Source organism: Elephantulus edwardii, unplaced genomic scaffold (assembly GCF_000299155.1).
Source record: "Elephantulus edwardii isolate Elephantulus edwardi_28Jun2011 unplaced genomic scaffold, EleEdw1.0 scaffold00303, whole genome shotgun sequence".
NCBI classification, from domain to species: domain Eukaryota; kingdom Metazoa; phylum Chordata; class Mammalia; order Macroscelidea; family Macroscelididae; genus Elephantulus; species Elephantulus edwardii.
Window position 1 is genome coordinate 1,217,392 of NW_006400053.1, and position 9,497 is coordinate 1,226,888.

A 9,497-nucleotide genomic window follows, 5' to 3' on the forward strand; every position below is an offset into this window, starting at 1 on the left:
TCCCTAGTAAATGAGAAGAGAGAATAACTAATTTGTTCCCACTTATGTCTCCATTCTGTGAAACTTGTGTGACTGGACCAGGCAGACATCAGCACCTTCCTCCTTTCTTAAGTGTAGGAATCTTCCTTTCTTTGAGGGGCAAAACACTTACAGTTCCTTCCTAACAGAGACAGAATCTAACTTTGGCTAAGAAATACAGAAATATCCCTTTTTCTGTTAAAACATTAGTGTTGCCTTGGCCACTCTTATGTCATGATTTAGTCATCTTGATTTCTCATGAGGATGAGGACAGTGAAGATCAAAGAGAGGAGTAACTAACTGATCTGAGGTTACAGAGCAGGTGAGTGGTTGGAACTGGAATTAGACTGTGATTCCAAGTCCAGTTTTTAGTCCATTACTGAGTGTTTTGCCTTCTGAAACAGAAGAGTCCAAGTGGTTCAACTTTCATATCTATTATTTTTTTAGAACATGCTGTTATTATGTGCCATTGAGTCAGATTCAACCCATAGTGGGCCATCCAGAGGGCTTTCAGAGGCTGTAAATTCATGGAAGGAGATTCCTTAACTTCCTCCCTCTGAGCAGCTGGTGGGTCCAAACTTTCCACATTGGGTTGACTCCTTACCACTAGGGTCACCAGAGTTTTCCTTTGGAAAATACAGGAAAATATATTTCAGTCACTAGTTCTTTTTAAATTTTCTGATGGATATAGACTTTCATTTCCTTACTCAACAACTTTTTGACACAATGAAGACCAGTGTTAGACGAAAATATCTTTGTTAAACTTTGTTGGCAACTCTTTTAAGACACATGCTACTGTTTTCTTTGAATCAGGAGTCATTTTCTTATAGCTCTTATTTCTGCTCTTTTTGTATTAAAGAAAAATAGTATGACTCCTTTATTTCAAATTTACCTCATAGTTCAGCAGAAATGTTACTTAAAGTAATAGAAATATGTTAGCTTCTTACTGTCCCTGGTGTCCAAAACTCCTCCAGCTCCCAGAACCTGTGGAAAAAGCTCTGGGGATGTAGTCTGTAGCCTGCTGCACTGTTAATCAAAAGACCTTGGATGTGCAGTGTTTTGACCTTTCCAGTGCTCAGGAAGAAAAAAAAAAGATGGACAGTCTCTTCATGTTAAGATTTTTTTTTATGATGCATTTTTAAATTTTTTAAAAAATAATTTTAATGAGCATTTACAGAGATTTTGGATTTCCATTCATTCATTGCTGCACCCTCAAAAAGCCAATGGAGAGTTGTTATGAGTCAGGTTCAACCTAGTGGCAGGAATCTGACCTTTTTTGAATAGATACCCATGTAGGTATGTGGGAAAGACTGTTCCATGAGTTTTAATGTTGTTATTTGCCTTTGAATGGGAACCATGTTTCTTCTGTGGATGAGCTGGTGGATTCAAACCACCTGCCTTTGGGCTGGCTGTGCCACTCCTAATCCAAAGTTCATAAGCTTTAATGTACTCATAATTTTAGATGAGAATATAATACCCTCCTTCATTTATCTTCAGGGGGTCATTGGTCAATGTTCTTTTTTAAAATGAATGCTCTTAGTTGAATATTCCTAGGAAGGTCTGTCTGGTTATAATAATAGTTAAGGGTTTAACTAATACACATTCTTAATAACTGTTTTGTTCTGATGACCTAGTCTGTAGGGAGTTAACTAAAAAACTCCATCTCTCTGATGGTTTGGATCCACTAGGAGCTCCACAAGATGCTCCTTCCAGGCTCCATATGAAACACTAAAGCTCAGGCTTACCTTATTTTACTCTGGGAAGATGCATTATGTTGTTGTTGTTGTTGATATGTGCCGTCGTGTCGCTTGTAACTCGTAGTGATCCTATGTACAACAGCCCTAAACCCTACTCTATCTCTTGCCAATCTTATTGTCTCTGACCTATCCCCATTACCCCAGTGATGGAATCAATCCATCTCACCAAGGGTCTTCCTCTCCTGCGTTGTCGCTACACCCTCCCAAGCATGACATCCCTCTTCAAGGACTGATCCCTCCTTGTAATATGTCCAAAGTATGTCAGACAGAGCTTCAGAATCCTTGCCTCCAAGGAGCAGTCTGTTTTCACCCTCTCTAGGATGAACTTGTTTGTTTTCCTAGCAGTCCAAGGCATATTCAATACTCTTCTGCAGCACCAAAGTTCAAAGGTATCAACTCTCCTTCTATCATCCCTAGTCATTATCCAGCCTTCTGATGCATGGCAAGTAATGGCAAAGACCATGGCCTGTATCAGGTGCACTATTCTGTCCATCCATTTTAATATAAGGATGTCTGAGAGAAGTGTGGTAGAACAGAGACATAAACCCAGGACTTACCTTTAAGTCTGATAATCCAGTGTTTAAAATCACATCCATGTGAGACGCTGACATCAGATTCCTTTGAATAATAGTAGATGTGGCAGGACTGCTTCTGCTTCATGGAGAGTTCCTGAGGAGAGAGCTGAGGAGGTACCTTAGCCTGGCTCATGGGCCAGGGATTAGAAGGCCTATGGTTAGGACTTGTCTTTCTGGTCTCAAAACTCAAATTTTGAGGTGAATAAGCTTGAAATAAAATATGACCTTGTTTTTTGTTGTTATTGAGACTACACACAACAAAATGTAAACCTGTTGAATTGTCCCTACATATACAATTCGGCCAAATTGATTATATTCTTCAAATAACATAAACTAATTTCTTTCTAAATTTGTTATCTTAAAGAGAGCTTTTTAAGAAAGTAGGAGTCTCTTGGAAATGGCGTTTTCAGGTTTTTGTGTGTTCTCTTTTATTGAACCTTCGGTGAGTCTTCAGATTCACTTAATTTCCACAGTCGCTTAGTGCATTACATTCACTCTAGGATATTACTCCTCAGATTTGGAATGGAAGTTGACAGGACCCTGTGTGGCTCGTCTAGGGACCAGGAGAAGCTAGTTCTGTTTCTACTTCCTATGAGCAGATGTTGTTGTTGTTGTTGTTATGTGCCGTCGAGTCGCCTGCGACTCATAGCGACCCTATGTACAACAGATAGAATTTGAAAAATTCCTTCATATGGATAGTGTTAATTTTCTCATCTGAAAATCCAGAAATTTCCAGCCATTATTAGTTAGGCACCACATTCTTACCTTCTGTGGAGAAGTCCTTGGTTCATTCCCATTCAGTGCCCTATGTGTCACTATCACCCGCCTGTGTGCTCTATGAAGATGAACAAGTCTAGGTAGAGCTTCCAGACTAAGAAAGATTAGAAAGAAAGGCCTAGAGATCTACTTGAATGAAAACAGATCACTTTGTTTATGTCTGGTTGTGTATAAGGTTTGTATGAATCACAGTTTGATTTCATAGCAGCTAACGACAATAAATTTGAGGCCTAGGTTGGATCTTTCCATAATAAAGACGATTTGTAATACACTTAGTGATAAGAGAAGAAGTGGTGCCTTGCGTTGTGGTGCTGGAGAAGAGCATTGAACACACACCAAGAGAACAAACAAGTCTGTTTTGAGAAAAGTGAAACTAGAGTGCTCCTTGGAGGTAAGGATGGTAAACTCCATCTTATATACTTTGGACATATTGTTAGGAGAGTTCAGTCTTTGGAAAAGGACATCGTGCTTAGAAAAGAAGAGAGACATTGAAGAGAGGAAGGACACCCCCGCCCCCACAAGATGAATTGGCAAAGTGACTGTGGCAAAAGTGTTAGGTGTATTGAAGATTGTGATGTTGGCTCATGATAGGGGAAGTTTCAGAGCTGCTGTTCATAGAGTTGCTGTGAGTCGTAGTCAATTCAATGGCATCTAACAGCAATAACAACAGTGTTTCTAAACTAGTAAACCAATCTATGCATATAGAAGTGATGTTTTCTTTACTGACACATTTTTAGTGATTTCAGTGGTGGCAATTTCTTTAAAAACAGTAGTACAATATTTGGTCTTAGAAGAGATTTCAACAAGCCACAATGAAGAAAGATTTTTTAAAAACCAATTATCTTCCTCATTAAAAATAATAAATAAGGTGCTGGACTTCCTTGCATAAAATACTGATGATTCAGATTAACTGTTCAAAAGTGCAATACAAAGTCACTCCTGTTTAATCAAGGAGCAAAGAGAGAAACTGCTGGAACATTTAAAAAGCAGAAGCTGACATCAGGCATATTTGAACACCATGAGATATGGTATCACTGGGGACAGAGAGTGAGTTTAGTTAATAATGAATGGCAGATCCCAGAAAATACCATTACATAGTGTTCAGGGCCCAAGAATGATGACATAATTATTAGGAGACTGGGAGATTAAGATATAATTTAAAAATACATGACAGGGGAGAGTGTAATTGGGGAGACAAAATACACAGGAAGTTTATAATTTACATGTCAAAATACCTTTTTCACGTTTTGATTGGATTAGACGCTGCCTTTCCACTTCAATTAGAGGTAGTTGAAATGACATCTCACGTTCATATTCTTGACACTGCTGCTCACAGGCACTTTCTAATTCTAACCAACAGGAAGGGGGAAAGGGAACCTCAGTTTTGCCTGCATCATGCACTTTTTACTTAACCCCTAATTTGTTTCTAAATGAGCTTGTCACTATGGTTCACGTGGCTCTGTTATGGGCTGCAGGCACCCAGGGCTGGTGGAAGCCCCTGTCTTAGATCAGGGTGCTTCCAGCCCACAAACTCATTGAAAGATGTGAGAACTGAAAAGTAGTAGAAGCAAAACAAGACGTCTGTATGCCATTTGGACCAGGAAGCCACAGTGACATGAGCAGTAGCATCCTGTCTATAGAATATGTGGTAAGTACAACTATGCCATCCAGAAGGCAGGTCTGGCATTGAACTGACTCAAATCTCTGAAGACTCCACATGGGTCAGGGTAGAACTGTACTCCACAGGGATTTCAAAGCCTAATTTTTGTAGGTATATGTTCAGGCCTTTTTTCTCAGGCGGTTTGAGGTAGACTTGAATTTTCAGCTTACAGGTTAGTAGGCAAGTATTTTAATAGTTTGAATCATCTGGGGACTCCATGAGTGGCAAGTTCTTCCTTGATTTCTCTCTGTTCTTGCTTTATTTAATTTTACCTGGAGCCTTTCTACATGCCCTCAGTAATATAATCCTGAGGTTTTTCATTTGGTTTGGATTCCTGGTACCTCCTCTTATAGACCTTATGGCCACAGGCTCACCTGAAAAAGCATCAGTGAAATATTGTAGTTGATTGAGTGTCATATATCTACCAACCTAAAGAAGGCATTAAGTACACAGATGATGATAATAATTATCAACAAGATAAAAGATATTAATGATTAGAGTTTCATCTATTTGATGTAGAGACCTATGTTTTACTTTTATCCCTTTGACATCTGTCTGAATTGAATGTGCTGATTTATTTCAGTCTATATTGTCAGAAAGGAGCCTATTAAGCCTTTCTACTGGTCTGTCTTAGAGAAGGTGGAACCAAGTCTCTCCCTGAAGGCCATGATTTTGAAACATAGTCTCACATACTTTGGGTACATGGCCAGAAGAGACCTGTCCTTAGAAAAGGCCATAATGCTCAGAAGAGTAGAGGGACAGCACAGGAGAGGAAGACCCTGGATGAGATGGATTGATGCAGTAACTGGGGTAATGGGGATTGGTGTGTAGGAATTAATGATACTGGCTCAGGACAGAGAAGGTTTCAGAGCTGCTGTACAAAAGATCACTATACATCACAGGCAACTCAACAGCACATAGCAACAACAACATTCTAAATTGGTTCTTTTTATTTAAGCCTCTTGTTTAGAGTCAACAAGAGACCTCAGGTGGGCCTTTGTATTTAAAAGTAGGTAGTCATTATTTTGGAGGAACATTCTTCTAAGTGGTACAGCACTCTTATGTCAATATTCTATACTGAGGTAGTGTGGGGTTGCTGTGATGCTGAACCTTGTGCCATGGAGGTGTCAAATGCCATAACAGTTACCCATGGTGGACAGTATTTGAGCACTCAGTGTAAGACAAGTTTGGAAGCAGGAGTGGCATCCACTTCCTAAACAACATACCTCTGGAAATTCTATGAACTTTGACAAATGATGATGGTTATAGAAAGGTTTCAGGCATTTTGTCCATAGGGTTGCTATTAGTCATCCTTGACTTGATGGCAATCAACAACGACCACAGTTTTTAGGAATAAGTTGGTTAAATATATACCAGGTTAAACAGTTTCCAGCTGGTAGAGGTGATTGGTTCTTTCCTCAAAGCTATTGTTTCAGCGAGGATCAAACTTAGATGGCCTAGTCTACAATATAAAGAGACTGCCAAATACAGCCAGAAATGCCCAATCTGGAGAGGATAAAATTGATGGATAGTACCTTCTAAAGATTAAGTCCTTGTGCACATCAAAAATTAAATCCCTGTGCACATCAAAAACATTTTCCAACAGAGTGAAAAAAAAACACAACCTACTGACTGCGAACAAATATTTTGCAATATTATTACAGACAAGGGTCTCATATCTAAAGTTTACAGAATCCTGTAGGGCCACCACAAGAAAAAGACTGATAGCTTAATTAAAACATGGGCAAAAGACATGACAAAACTTTTCACATAGGAAGATGTTCAGATGTCTAACAAATCCATGAAGAAATGCTCAGAATCACTAGCAAGAAGAGAGATGTAAATCAAAATCACAATGAGATGCCATCTCACCCAGTAACAGTGGCAAAGTTTAACAGGACAGCAAATAATAAATATTGGAGCGGGTGTGGAGAGATAGGAACCCTTACTGGTGGCATTATAAAATAGTACTGAAAAGATTGAAATTAATATAGTCCCTATAGTTCTCAGCTGAATTAAAATAGTTTCTATAGTTCTCAGCTAAGTTAATTTTTAAAGCCCCACACCCAGGTATCCAGGGCAACAGTATTTCAAGAATAGCTAGCAGAAAGGCAGAACAAACAAGCTCAACTGATAACCCATGTGCCTTTGTTTCCCGACTGATAACCAATGTATCTTGTGCTTTTCCACTGCCCTGGAGTTTGAACTCACTGTATACTTAAGAATTTATGACACCACTCTATAGTTAAAGATCTATCTAACTGCTACATGTGCTACGTGACTGCCGCAAGTGCTACTTGCAACAATGCTGTGTAAACCCTGAGCGAACACTGAACCAATGAATTCAAATTGTGCTTTCATCACCCAATGAGAAGCTGATACTCAGTTGTATCCCCCTAAAGTGTATAAAAAAACCCAACTTTGTCTGCTCTCGGTCTGCTCCTTTGTCTCCTGCGAGAGATAAGGGTCGGCCCGGAGCTCCGCAATAAACCTCTCATCTCTTGCTGTTGCATCAAGCCGGTGTCTTGGAGTCTTGGGTCTTCGCCGTCCACTCGGGACAGAACAGGACCAGCGGTTTGGGGGTCCTTCAGTACCATCATTCTAGAAGACAGTTGGGTGTTTCCTCAAAAAGCTGAGCATAGAAATTCCATATAACTCAGCTATTCTACTGCTTAGATTATACCCCAAGAAAATGAAAACTGAGGGACAAATGAAGACTTGGACACCAACATTCATAGCAGCATTATTTACCATCATGAGAACATGCCCAATCACAATAGAATGGATTGAGAAATTATGATATATTTACATGATGGAATACTATGCAGCATGCGGGAACAATGATTTTGAAAATCACTACCTAAGTTGGGAGGGACTGGAGACCATTATGTTAAGTGAATTATCTCATTCCCATAAGGATAAATACTTCATAAGACTGTTATTATTGAAATAGAAGGACGACTAGAAAAATGTATATGAGGATCCAAGACGGGGAAGGTGGGAGCAGAGGGGTGAGAATGGGGTGTGTGTGTAATCATAGGATCACACAATCTGATGGGTGGAGGAAGGGGTGGGTAAAGGAAATGGGAAAGAACCAGTGTGAAAATCCATGTATATGAACCTTGTAAGTAAGCCAGTATAAATTAAAATTTTATTTAAAAATAAAGCTGTTGTCTCAGTTCTCTTGTTTGTGAATCCTTGACCAACAATTATTCATGTGGATCACTAAGTGGTTGATTTAAGAAAGTTTTTAAGACCATCTGAATAAATGGATTTATCACAGCAGGTAGATGTTCTGACAACTTGGTTTTGAATCCCTTCTTACTATTTACTAATTAAACTAAGCATTTATTCTCTTTAAGCCTCAGTTTTCTTATCTGTAAAATAGGGGCAAAACAGTACCTATGTTATCAAGCATATTAAATGCATGACAGGGAGTTTAGTGTATAAAAGTACTCAGTTAATGTTAGTTATTATTTACTGTTTTGTTTTCAGCCTTTTCTTTTTACCATTCTTGTTCAGCTTTTCATTGACCTTGCTGTACTAGTCAATGGCTTCACCTATGGTCAATGGATAGCCTCTAGCAGACAACTTGTTTGGTTCTGGATGTAATTCTATTTAGAAATAGGGATCTTCTTTTGTTATATTTATGAGGTAATAGAAGAGTAGAGTGAATCCTAGGTCTGGGCATGTAAGAACTATAAAAGGATTAGATTAGACACAGAGAAACCAAAAGAGAAGAAACATAATATGTGAGAGTGATCAGAGACAATAAGCACCTAAGGTTTACAAAACACTTGATTACACTATTCCCATTTGACTTTCGCAAAGAAAATGTGCTGAATATGTTATGAGAACTACCATCATGTGCCATCAAGCAAACTCTGACTCAAAGAAATCTATGTAAAATAGAAGGAAATCTTGTCCAAGTCTGCGCTCTCCTAACAATCTCTGAGACTCGTTGCTAGTCATTGACTCAGTTCATCTTTTTGAAGGGCTTCCTCTCTTTCACTGATCTTCTACTCTTCCAAATAAGGATTGGGATTGTCAATATCCCTAACGTCTCACCTTCCTTGCTTCTAAGAACCATTCTGGTTATTCTTCTTCCAGGATAGATTTACATGGTCTTTTGGTAGTCCATGATAAATTTGGTATTCTTTGCCGAAATCACACTTCAAAACCATAAATTCTTCACTCTTGCTTTTTCATTGTCCAATTTTCACAATCATATGAAACAATTTGAAAGGTTGTAGTTTGAGTTATATGCATATTTAAAGTATGTCATGGTATTAGCAATTTAAGTAAGTCCTTTTAACTACTGCTTAAGGCTGTTAATGTGAAAACAGGAGAATAAATATTCACAAAGGTAAAGCAAAAGGAGTAAGATGAGTGGAAAGCGGGAATGGAAAAATCACAAGGATAGCAAATGTTAGTGAGTGGTAGAGAAGGGTAAACTAGGAAAGATTCAATGAGGACCTTAAGAGATGGGGTGATAATAAGCATAGATCAACAGTAATTAATAATATAAAATGTAATGGATATGAATTATCATATAAAATACAATGTACGCAAATGAAGCAAAAGGAAATGGGAAAGATCCTGTGGGTGTCTGGAAAGACAGAGCAATGGTGGGCATATGATGATTAATTAGTTCAATGATATTAATTTTATAAAGCATAATGAATGGAAATGATTGAATGAAACACCATG